Here is a 13,343-nt window from a genome sequence, read left to right as displayed (position 1 = left end):
AATCCCCCTTACCCCCCAAAAAAAGTTTATTAAATTATACTCTTACCCAAGTGGACAGGGTGCTGTAAGCATGTATTCCAAGTCTAAGCCTGTCAGAGCAAAGTTCTTAATCATAGTGATTGCTTTAGGGATGAACAGCTGATCTGAGCAGGCCCAATTGGAGCACATCTTAGCGCTTTTCCATGAAGAGTTAGAACAAAGATTTTCTTTTGTAGGAGCTTTGGAAAAGAAACTCTTTGAATACTGTGGTAAAGGGGTATAAAGTCTGGAACTCATACTAATGGGTTTGGTTCCATATCATGATGAGAGCTAACACCAGAAAAAACAATTAAAGGAAGCAATATGAGAGGAGTGCAGGTAAATGGAACCAGGGCCCAGATGAACCTCTGGTTTTTGCTTAAATTCATTTCTGCCTCAGGACTTTTCAGTTCCACAGCCAGTAATTTCCTGGATTTCTTTCAGCCAGTTTGAGTTAGGTTTACTGACCCTTGAAACATAATAAATTCTAAATTATATACTATATATAACATGCTATAACACTAAGTGAAGAAAAATGTGACTTAAAATTCTAATAGGCAATGTGTTCCCAATTATGAGAAATGCATATTCACTGAAAATATGTAAAAAAAAACTCTACTTGATGACCAAATATTTTCCAAGTATTTTCAACAGACATGTATAACATTCATTATCTAAAATGCAATCTTATATTTTCAAGTCATATCTTGAGAGACCAATTAGGCAAGTCATTTTATAAACTCTAGGATTTGCTCTTGGTATATGAAAATGAAATCCTCCTCTTTTGAAATTGCATAAAATTGCTCTTATAATTCCTAGACACCTTGGTGAATACTCATTTCAGTGATTTTATCTGGACTCTTTTTCATACATTCCAGAAAAACTGTAAATATCCTTTGTTCAACTCCTGTAGAATGAGATTGATAAAAAAAATTCTGTACATTATAAAACTCTCTTCAATTCCTGCAAATTTCTGAAGAATAGAAGGATGTAGATATGTCCACTTAAGTTAGAAACTTGTTCTCTGACCCTGGAAAGAACGGGATAGTTCCTTTCCTGAAGTAACCCAGTTTTACTACATTAATTTTAATTGAAAATTTCATGAGAATTTAATGATTAATTAATAATTAAAATAACTGGTAATGTCACTATTACCAACTGTACCTTCAGAAATATTTTCTTTGCACTTTAAAATGTAGTGGATTGAATTCTTAATGCATATTTAATACTATAAATATTGTTCTAACAGTGAGCATGGGCAACAATTCTTCAAAATTAAACTATAATAAGCGTGTTTCCACAATATGAAAAACCTAATACCATAAAGCACACACTATTTACCCAACTCTTTCTGTGGCCTTAGAAGTTCCATTCATTTTGGCATTTGGAAGACACTAGATAATTGTTCTCCCATAAAAGCAATGAGTTATAAAGTACAATGGTATATTCTCTAACTGCTTACTATAAGAGAATGTTATATTTCAATTTGATTTGAAGAATGCATGCTATAGTAGTCATATTTAAAATATTTTCCTTACGTCTGTAGCAATATAATGGGTACATAGATAAACAAATTTCCTCTCATCACAAGTAAATTTAAAATGATTCTGGAAGCTAAACTTTCTTTGTTTCTTTGAAGTTATTTGTTCTGTTGATAAAGGGATCTATCAGAACATTTTATTTGATTAAAACTTGATTGGTATATGTATTTCCATGGTATTTGTGAGACAGGGAAATCTTATTTATTTTTTACTTTTAAAATTTTTTATTAGAACTTTATAATTATACATAGTAGTTTGGTTCATCCTGACAAAATCATACATGCATGGAATTAGATTTCAGTTCAATATCCCCCTATTCCTCCAAAATTCACTCCCATCCCCTGTTCTCCTTCCTTTACTGTATTATGGCTCACCTATTTATATATAATTGGTTCTTTTCACTTATACATAAAGGTGAAATTCTCTGTGGTAATTTATATACATACATGATGTTTTAAGAATACCTTCTGGAGATGCCCATTTAAAATTGTGTGCCCAGCCACAGTTGGACCCATTGATCTGTGTGTTCCAGCAACCTAGTCCTGTGGGTTCATTAATAGTTCTAAATCAAAGTTCAATAGGTGGGGTAGTTTTTTTCAATATGTACATTCAAAAATGAAATTATGACCCATCAGCTATTAAAAACTGATATTCTTTAAATCTTTTTCAAATAGAGAAACTAAATATAAAATTTGAACAAATGAAAACAACAGAAAAATAGGTAGTTTTCAAATAATAATAATAATATTTTAATTACATTTTGTTTGTTTATGTCTGTTGTCTGTTTTCCTTAGATAGTAAGAGAGAAGTTGACTATAGATAACAATGTGCCATATATTTCAAAAAACTAGAAAAAAGGATTCTGAGAGTTTTTACCACAAAGAAACGAATGAAGTTTAAGGAGATAAGATAACCTTTAATCTGATTTAAATATTACACAATGTATACATGGATCAAAACATTATATGGCACCCCATTCATATGTATAGTTTTTTAATCTTTCAATTTAAAAATGAGAAAAAGAAAAAAATTAGTCTTCCTTTAAAGATGCTTCATTAACTGGAAAAGTGTATTTCCAAAGGGCACCAAAGAGAAACCCGAAGCAGCCTGCTTAAGTAGTCTAGCCGTCGAGTCTGCAATGAGTGAGTGAAGAGTGATTTAAGTCCCCTCTCAGTGCAAGATAAGATGGAAAATATGAATGGTCTGGCAATATACTGCTCAGGCACACATCGAAGGGGGTCCTGGGCCTTCTAAAGTCAGGTTCAAGCTCCCAAACACGGAAACCACAGAGAGTTAATGATAATTGAGATCATATGTTTCTTATCAAAGCTTCCTCAAGAAAAGCAGCTTAAGGGAAAATTCATAAATATGTGTTTTGACCACAATCTACCAATCCCCTTCCGCATTGGAGACTTCAGCTAATTTGTTGACTTAATTACCCAAGGCACAGGAAGGTTAAACAGAGTGATAATCTGATTTTCTCTGATTGCTGATCTCTGCAGAAAGTGGCCAGTAGGATGCAAAAATAAACCTAGAACCTCAGGCTATTTTAAATGGAGAGGTGAGGCAATTATTCAGATCATTCAGGCAAAGTTGACTGTTTACAGTAATCAAATTATCTGGATAAGTACCCAACCCACACTCTGAGTACCGGAACAGCAGCTTTAATCATATCTTCTGGTCTAATTAAATGAATTATTCCTTATATTTGTATTTAGTGTGAACTATTTACACTTAACAGTCAAATTCATAAGGAAAGACCTATTATAATATCCTATGAAAATATCCTTCCAAAATGATAGGGATAACTAATAGCATTTTGTCTACATAAAGAATGAGTTCTTGTTTTTAAATAATTGGAAAGCATAAGACCACAGAAATAAAGTAACATATGGGAAAAAAGTAGATGTACTACAACTGCATTTAATATAAATGTCTGTATGAAAAGTGAGGTTAGGAAACTCAAAATTTTTATCTTATGCTGGCTCAATTTAAAACCTATGATTTGATGATCTCTGATTGTCATGAGGTAACCACCCCAACACACATCTTGAAATAGAAATAGAAAAATCAGTAAAGTCTTTTTTCTTGCTTACAAAAATAATACTTCTTCATTTTAGAAAATGCAGATTTAAGAAAATGAAAACCACAATTCAGAGAACACTACTCTGTCGCTATATGTGTTTTTCTGGACTTTCAAATAATACATGGTGCTACATATCAACTTCTAAATCAAAATAGGTATGAGTTTTCAAGTATGCAGATCAAAAAAAGCTGGAATTACACTGTACACATTGTTTTGAATCTTGAATTTTTCATTAGACAATACCTTGGGTATCTTCTTTTGTCAATCAATATGTAGACATGGTAACATTTTAAATTCATTTAAATGAACATGAATAAAGATAACATCTATTTTTAGACAGTGAAGTTATGTCCAGATTTATTATAAGCAGTTCAGTCTTAGATATTCTTAAACATGCGTCTTTAGGTTCTTACTTGATTCCCATTCCCATTTCTAGATTCCTGGAAATAGAATTGCAAAGGCAAAATAAATGTGCATTTGTATATTTTTCTTGTTATTTTCCAGTACTAGGGATTGAACCCAGGTGTGTTAACCACTGAGATAGTTTTCTATTGTTTCTCTATTATTCCTCTCTTGTTTGATCTATGCTTAAAGAGTCTTTCCAGAATCTTTTTATTTTCTAATTTTGAGTTAGTGTCTCCCTAGGTTTCCAGGCTGGACTTGAACTAGTGTTCTTCCGGCCTGAGCGGGTGTTGCTGGGATTATAGGCAGGCATCATAGTGCCTGGCTACATTTATGTGGCCTTTAATATGTATTGATCAATTGAATGTAATGCATTTGTTTACAACATTTCAGTGGCACAAGCTAGGTATAAAAATGTTGGGTTTCCCATATCTTTCCTATCAACATCTTTATTTAATATCCTTTTATTTTTATTATTAGATATGTAAAATTGTCAAATATTTGCTCTTGCAGTTTTTAAATAAATATCTTTCCATAATTTATTTTTAATTTCTATTTCTTAACATGTAAATCACCTATTCAGTGTTTTTTTTTTTTCCTTTTGGAGTATTTTTTTTTCATGTTCCTTTAATCATGGTAAAATTATCAGACCTTTGTCTATGGCCATCTTGCCAATAAGTTTCCCAGTTTCACATTTTCCTAATAATATTTTAATTATTTTTTTTTTATTTAAACCTCTCAAATATACGAAATCAAATTTATCAATTTGTTTCTCTATTGTTTCTCTCTTGCTTGATCTATGCTTAGAGAGTCTTTCCAGAATCAGTTATGTATATACTAATGTTTTAGTCTAGTTCAAAATTATTGATATTTTAAAATTTAAATCTTGCATGTATGCAGTCCTTGATTCAAACCCCAGCACCGCAAAAAATAATAAATAAATAAAATTTTTAATTCATTTGGAAGGAAGATTAATCACCGAGAAAATACAATATTACTTATGGTATTTTGATTATATCAGTTGTGCTTTTCCTATGATTTAGTACATTAAGATTGTTTCCCCAAGGCACACAGATCTTGAAACAGACATTGAAACCACGTTAGGGAATTCAAGAGTGTTTTGCTCAAAGGATGAAATTTAGAGCACCTAGGATAAAAATAAAACTGCAAATGAGTTCATAGAGGAAAAATGAAGTGCAAAGAACTAAGAATCAGCAAGACACTGCTGTGTGTGCCTGTAGTTCCAGCTATTTGGGAGGCTGAGGAAGGAGGGTCATTTGATCCTGGGAGTTTGGATCCATCCTAGGTAACATAGTAAGATCTCGTGTCTTAAAAAGAGAACAGAAGTAGTATTCTTAGATTAATATGGTATTTTATAACATATATGGAACAAAGCATTCTAATTTGTGAGATAAAACAATTTCAACCTAAATTCCTTACCTGGCCAAACTAGCATTCAAGTGTGAGCACAGAATGAAAATATTTGTTTATACACAAAGAGAAACTAAGTAATTTTTGCATTTCAGAGAAATTTTCTTGAGAAGTTAACTTGAAATGTTTCAGCAAACTGAGAGCATAAATTATATTTAATCCAAGAGGCAAAGCTTTTATCTCTGAAGAGCAGTGATGGGACTGTCCAGGAAAACTGCAACAGGGTGAGGTCAACCTATCAAGTTGGGCAGGGGAAGGGAGGTCTGTAAGAAGGAAAGGTAAGTAAAAGGACTTAACTGAATTACAGAGAATTGGAAAAACCAGTGTACGATAAAGGCAAATACTGCAAGAAATTGAATGAAGGAGACTAGAAACTAACCAAAAGTTGTTTCAAACAAGAAACAAACTCCAAAACACATAGTTTTAAGCATTGGATGAGATGAAGCATAAAAAGAAAAGTTCATTTGACACCAAGGCTAGGAATAATCTCTGATTTGCTCAACGATTGTGGCAATGAACCAGAAAACATGAAAATAAAATTTAGTTTATCTTTGGACCCAACTTATCATATTCTTACATAGTCTTAATAACATAAATCCTCTAAATCACTTCCAACTTTTAAAGCCTATGGATGAACTAAATTGTAAATAATTTTGATAACTTACAGGTAAAATTAGTTGATAAAAAAAGGGATAAAGAGAGAAAGGTAGAGAAAACGGCGGGTATACTAATATTCTCATTTTATAGACAACAGAAGATACTCTGAAAAATTAATAGAATATGAATCAGAGATAAAAATACATTAAAGGTTATAAAGAAGCCAGATGTGATGGCACATCCCTATAGTCCCTGTGGTTTAGGAGACCAAGGCAGGACGATCGGACTTCAAAGTCAGCCTCAGCAACTTAGTGAGGCCCTAGGAACTCAGCGAGACTCTTTCTCAAAATAAATATAAAAAAGGGCTGGGGATGTGACTCACTGATTAAGCACCCTGGGTTTAATCCCCAGTACCCCCCCCCCCCAAAAAAAAAGTATAAAGACAACCAATAAAGAAGCTCATAATAAAATAAATATAAAACATTGATATGAATGAGTAGATGGGGAATGGATACAGTAGGTGAGTAAAATATTCACCTTCCATGTCAGAATATTGTGTAAATTAGATAAACAGGAAATAGAAGTTCAAATATATATATAGCTATGAAAGTAACCATTATAGAATTAAAAACTAAAATAAATCACATGCTGTGGGCAAAGGGAGCACTACTGCTTTTCATTATAAACTTCTCTGTAGTATTCAATCCATCTGCAGTTCTTCAATAAACTCCAATCTAAAAAGAAGGAAAGAAAAAGTGTCTGAGAAAATTATTGTAGTTATAAAAAATATATCATTAAACTTGCAAAAACTTTTCTGCATGAAAGAGCAAACTGGTTATCCAAATAAAGTGAAGGATGACTGTATCTTTACTGAAGAGTTGAACAGGAGGTGACTGCATTCTCTCATCTCTCTCATCATTGGCTGAGAGTTAATCTAAATTTTAGCTAAGAATTTGGTTGCAAGAAGTAGAACTATTTCCTAGACTCCCTTAGAGCTCCCCATGATTAGGTAACTATGTCTGGGTAGTGGTGGTCTGTGTGTGTGTGCAATAGTCAGATTGAGCCTTTGGAGGGAAGGTGTGGGCTCCCACTTTCCCGATTCTCCCTTTCAGTTCCCTGGAAAATGAACCTATAATCAATTCATAGGAAAAGCAAGATTCTCTAAGTCACCAGCAACGAATAGCAGAGCTGAAAGGAAAACAGAGGTATTCTGACACAAGTATATTGTTCAGAATATTACGTTGTGTTCTTTACTCATGCAGTAATGTAGCATTCTAAAACACTAATTTGCTAAAGGAAATTGGAGAGTTAAAACCTTAACTAAAAATATTCCTTTATTACTGAAGAGTGGTTTATAGACTGAGGTACTCAGACTATTTAAAACTATTTAAAATTTAATAAAGTCTTCAAACATACTTTAAAAAATCAAATAAGTGTCCAAATTCAGGTCAAATTTTTAAATTCTAAATATGATTATGCTTATGTTAAAATTATATACACATGCAAAAAAAATCCTGAAAGAAGAACAAAATTGGAAGGCTCACATTTCCCACTTCCAAAACTTTCTACAAAACTACAGTAATAAAGGCTATGGTACTGGCAAAAAAATAAGCTTATCAATCAATGGAATAGAATTTAGAACTCAGAATTAAACCTGTACTGAGTAAAATAATTTTTGACAAGGGTACCAGGACCATTCAATGGGAAAGAAATAGTCTTATCAACAAGTGGTGCTAGAACACCTGAATATCTTCATGCAAAACAATTAAGTTGGACTCTTAACCTCACACCATACTTAAAAATCAATTCAAATGGAGTAAAGACCTGAGTGGAAGAGCTAAAACTATGAAAGTCTTGGAAGAAAACACAGGGGTAAATTTTTGCAATTTAGAATTAGATAATTGTTTCTTAGATGAATCGCAAAAGAACATGCAATAAAATAAAAAAGATAGATAAATTGGGCAATAGCACATCAAGAAAGAGAAAAGACAGGCAGTAAAATTGGAGAAAATATTTGCAAACCATATATGTGCTAATGTCTAGCATTTGAAATCTATAAAGAACTCTTAAAATTCAATGATGAAAAGAAAAAAAAACCCAATTTAAAAAGAGCAAAGGACTTTAACTGATTTTTTTCAATGGCCATTAAACACATGAAAAGATGCTCAACATAATTTATCTAAGAAAAATGCAAATCAAAACTGTAAGATGTGACTTCACACTCACTAGGATGGCTATACTAACAAAGAATAACGAGTGTTGGTGATGATGTGGAGAATTTGCAACCCTCAAAGATTATTGGTAGGAATGTAAAATGGTGCAGCCACTTTGGAAAATCATCTTACTATTTTCTCAAAAAGTTAAACATGGGGTGACCATAATATAACCCAACAGTTCCACCTCTAGGTATATACCCCAAAGTGCTGAAAAAAAAAATATTGTATATTAATGTTTCTGGCAGCAGTTTTCAAAACAGCAAAAGTAGAAACAACCTAACTGTCAGTCAAGTGTCAAGTGGATACACATAACGCATTGTGTTCATACAATGAATGTTATTTAGTCATAAAAAAGAATGCAGTCCAGAAAATGCTACAATATGGATGAAACTTGAAAACATGGTAAGTGAAACAAGTCAATCACAAAAGGCCTACATATTGTTTGATTTTTCTTAAAAGAAATGTTCAGAATAGGCAAATTCTTAGAGGCAAAGAGGAAAAGAAATTACCATACATTGAAGAAAAGGGACAGCAGTGAATGGGAGTGATTCCTAAAGTGACACCTTCATAGGGTGATGACAGCGTCATGGAATTAGACTGTGGTAATGGTTACTCAACTTTGTGAATGTACTAAAAATCAATAAACTATAACTCTGAAAGATGTATTTTATGGTACTTGAATTATGTCTAATAAACATGCACTAAACACATACATATCAGGAAAGAGTTGGCATTTATTACTCTGGTGGTTCTTTCATTTTTCCAACCATCATGAAGATGTATTTAAAGAGGATTCCAGTAAATCAAAGATTTACACTTAATTTTATCCAATTAATTCATTTTTGTTAGTGTTTTTTCCTTGCCCTTTGCCTTCTCTTTTATTTATTTTTTCATTCTAAACTTGAATGCAATTTGAGAATTAAAGGCTTACATTAGCTTTAACATCCAGGGGTGTAGACCTGCTGGCACCATTAACAAAAAAGGGAACATTCTAACACTCAAGGAAGATGCTCTTACTTCCCAGGTTCACAAAAAGTCAAAGGCAAGCCCTATTATTAGAGCTAGTGAGACCAGATTCAATATAAGATCAATCACCCAAGCACAGACAAAAATTTAGCTTCAACTGCACCTACTGCATGGGTCAAGGAGCTTTTCCAGAACTTGTTAAAGGCTTCAAGTCTGTAATTTTCCCCTTTTACAATAAACTTTCCTCTAATGTGCAGTAAAAAGAAGAAGAAGAAATTGTTTGGATGACAATTTCTGTTGTAAGTAAGGTGGTTGCCAAAATATCAGGCCAGAGATAGCACGAAGACTTGATGATGTTCTTCAACAATACATCATTTTTTGAATTCCTCAACTGGGATAATGAAGGACAATTCTAAATTTTAGTTTTATCCTTTAGATCTTTGTCCTGTTACAACTCTTCTCTCTGTTATCCTCTCTTTTTTATACACACACGCACACACACACACACACACATGCACACACACACACATACTCAGAGAGGCAGAGACAAACTGTGGTATTGTAAGGCAAGGCAAGGTTTTGGTTTAAAAATACCTTGCCTTTCCCCAAGGTCTTTAAAAATATCTGTGATCAACTAAGCAACCAATTACTGTACATCCCAAATGCATGTTTTCACAGCTATTTTTAGGGGCAAAATTCAGTCACTACACATCCTGTCCACTCAAAACAACAGACATCCACAGAGAGCAGCTAATGAGTAGGTAGCCAAATGACAATGTCTCTTCACTTTAGACTTTGCTTCCAAGGTCCAAGTGGCTGCCTGACCGTCTCCACTCTGGCGTCAAAGAGTCCCCCTGCAGTATGCAGACAATTTAAATTATTACAAGGCAATGTTACAAGTATGAACCCTGGCACAAAATAATTACATTCAATTAGCAGTCCCCAAAGTGATGGTCCAATACTGAGGGCTTTAGATGTTGTCTTTTGTTGACTTATAGAAACCAGGTAATGAGTGAAACTTCAAAGTGTAAGGGCCTCAATTACTGCTTAATTAGTGGAAACTAGATCAGAAAACACAGCCAAAGAGAAGCACACCCACAATTTTCTTTTGTAGGAATTCAGAAAATATGCTCCATTTCCCAAATAACAATTGAATAACCCAAAACAAAAATGTTCTTCTGAAGAAACACTCACTAGAATGATGTTGTTTTTGTTATTAGATGTATTTTGGGGGATAAATTTATTTAATTTGATGCCACATCTGTATCCCTAGTGATTTATCTTCTTTTAACAAAACTCAACTTTTATTGTTTCAAATATAACAGATAACTATTCCTCTTCCCAATAATTTGCTTCTCTGGGGAGCAATACTGGTCTCAAAATATAACCAGAAAAATTTTCATCAGTGAAGAACTATAGGGAAAGCTGACCCTGAGAATTCAAACAGTATTGTGTTTTACGATACATATTTATATTATAGATGTAAATTATAGATGAACATAAGTAACTTTATATTCTAGATTAATATTCTTGATGTTAATTATTACGTTTACTATATGGGGAATGTGGCATTACCTCTTTGTGGAGTAAAAATGGTTGGTTGGTAAACAGATTGAGGCAAATAGTTCAATTGGTATTTCACTTATTCTATAAAAATACATTTCAGGTGTAAAAAATAAAAAAAAAATAAAAATTAAAAATAAAAACCTAAGAATGAGCCACTTTAAAAATGACACCAAATCTAGACCATAGAGAAAATAAAGATAAATTTTATCCATTATAGTATTAAAATTTTAGATTATTAAAACAAAAAATAATAAAAATAAAAGGAAAAATGGAAAACTAAGAACACAGACTATTAATATCATATGAATCATTAAACTTTTTTATTACATAGGAGTAATAACGAATAAATAAGTGATCAAAACCACATAGAAGATAAAAACAGAAAAGTATGTAAATATCAGAAAAAGGTTCATAAATACATGAAATTAATCTCATTTGTATTTACAGAAATAAAATTTCTGTTACTCTAATAAATTCTATTACTTTGGTCTCACCCTTTATCTGTGGATTTTATTGTTCAAATTCATGAGACCCAACCCATGCTCCGTGTTACAGACTGAGTATTGATGTCATTACCATTTAGTTCCCAAATATCCCGGTTTAAGTGATGAATTAGCCACCCTTGCTAGGAGTGTGAATATGAAATGAAGAATTGCAACAGCTATTTTGCCAGCATGAAGGAAGCAGTGCTCCTTCAGTATAGGATAAAGGTTGGGGAAGAAAAGCAAGAAAAAGTAGAGATGGATGTTATGCTTGTGATAAATAATTCACCAGCTTCTTAGAATATTTATATTCAAATTAAATGATGTAAGCAGTTCAATCAGCAATTCATTCACTGCCTGCGGAGTTCAAACACTATTCAGTGTTTTATATATAAAGATTTTGGAGGCATAAAATCACAGTGCAATTTATTAAATGGCCCAAGACATTGCAAAAGAGTGTTTTATGATTAGAATATTTGTATATATTAAAATGTTATCTTGAGTACTTCAATTAATGTATTCATGTGAACATGAAGTACATAGTCTTGGCACAATATTAAAAATGTAAATAGTGGAATGTTAACCTTCAACCTTTCCTTGTTTTCCCAAGAAAGCAGAGCTCCAAAAAGGAAGGGGTCCCAAGAGAAGGGTACCCAAAAGTGGTTATTGTCTAGAGGTTTATGTAGATCTATAGGTTTAAGAAACTCGGCCCCCTGCCCAATCCTGGGTAAGACATTCAATGTATTCATGAAACCCTTAGTCTAATCAAAATATCAATAAGACATTTTTCCTTCTTTGGAGAGGCATGGGCCCCAGTCATGTAGGTCCTGATTTTAAAATACCCTTTTTGTTAGATTCTATTTGCTTGGCCTTATCTCTTTCTCCCAACATCAACTCTAGGTGAAGGGCATGACCTGGAACTATTTCAGGCACGCTGGCTGCCTTTCACCCATCACAAAAACCAAAGAAAGAGTGAGATGGTCTCTTCTGGTTGGTTTTACCTTAAGAGAGACATTGGTTTCTCAGAAGCAGTAAGTGAAGGTCTTCTCTAGACTCACTGGCCTGAATTTGAGTAATTTTGCCAAACACGATGACAGGGAAAATGCCAAATGGAGATTATGTTGTTTAGTCTCTCACTCATTGAATGTAGGAATGAATTACTTTGGACCAGTAGTTTTTAAAGTATAGTCAGTGAACTTCTGGGGATCTCTGTGTACCCCTTTGTTTTTGGTACCAGGGACTGAAACCAGGGGGCCGCTAACCACTAAGCCACATCCTCAACCCTTTTTAAATTTTTAAAAAAATTTTTGAGAAAAGGTCTTGCTAAGTGGCTTAGTCTGGCTTTGAACTTGCAATCCTCCTTCCTTTGTCTCCCAAACAGCTGGGATTACAGGTGTGCCCCAACGTACTGGCTCCCATTTTTTTTTTCATAAAAGTATATTATTTTTGTTAATGTAAACTTGGTTTATTATTGCTATCTTGAATTGATAAATATTTTAAAGATTTTAATTTTAATCACTAAAATGGTAAATATCAATAAATATGATCCAAATAAAACAATTAAAATCTTCAATAATTCTAAAGTGAGAAAGAGGTACTGGGATCAAAAAGTTTAGAAACTCTGCCTTGGACCAATCGCGTGAACTGTCTAGGCTTGCGAAGAGATCAAGTATGAAAAGGAACAAAATGTAGCTACATAAGGTCAATACTAGAAAGGTCCTAGAGAGAGGATGGTCCAGCACAGGGCGACATGGAAAGGTGAGGTCTGGCAGCTTATCAGCATGTCCTTTCTTGTTAAATAGTCTCAGGGGAAAGTATTATATTTGTAGCTTTTGAAAATGAATATAATTGAAAGAAATTTTAAAAAGATAATACTGATTGACTTTGAATCAACGAAAAAAGATTTAGTTAACTTTAGTCCTCAATCAAGAATAAGAACTTTAAAATAGCTTGAAAGAAGCAAAAGTTTTAAAAATAAATTTAATTCCATATTATACTGCCCTTAATCATTCTTATTCTAAGCATCCTTATTCTATGC

Source organism: Sciurus vulgaris (assembly GCF_902686455.1).
Source record: "Sciurus vulgaris genome assembly, chromosome: 4".
Lineage (NCBI taxonomy): Eukaryota > Metazoa > Chordata > Mammalia > Rodentia > Sciuridae > Sciurus > Sciurus vulgaris.
The sequence above is the reverse complement of the archived record's forward strand: the minus strand, read 5'-3'. Positions refer to the sequence as shown.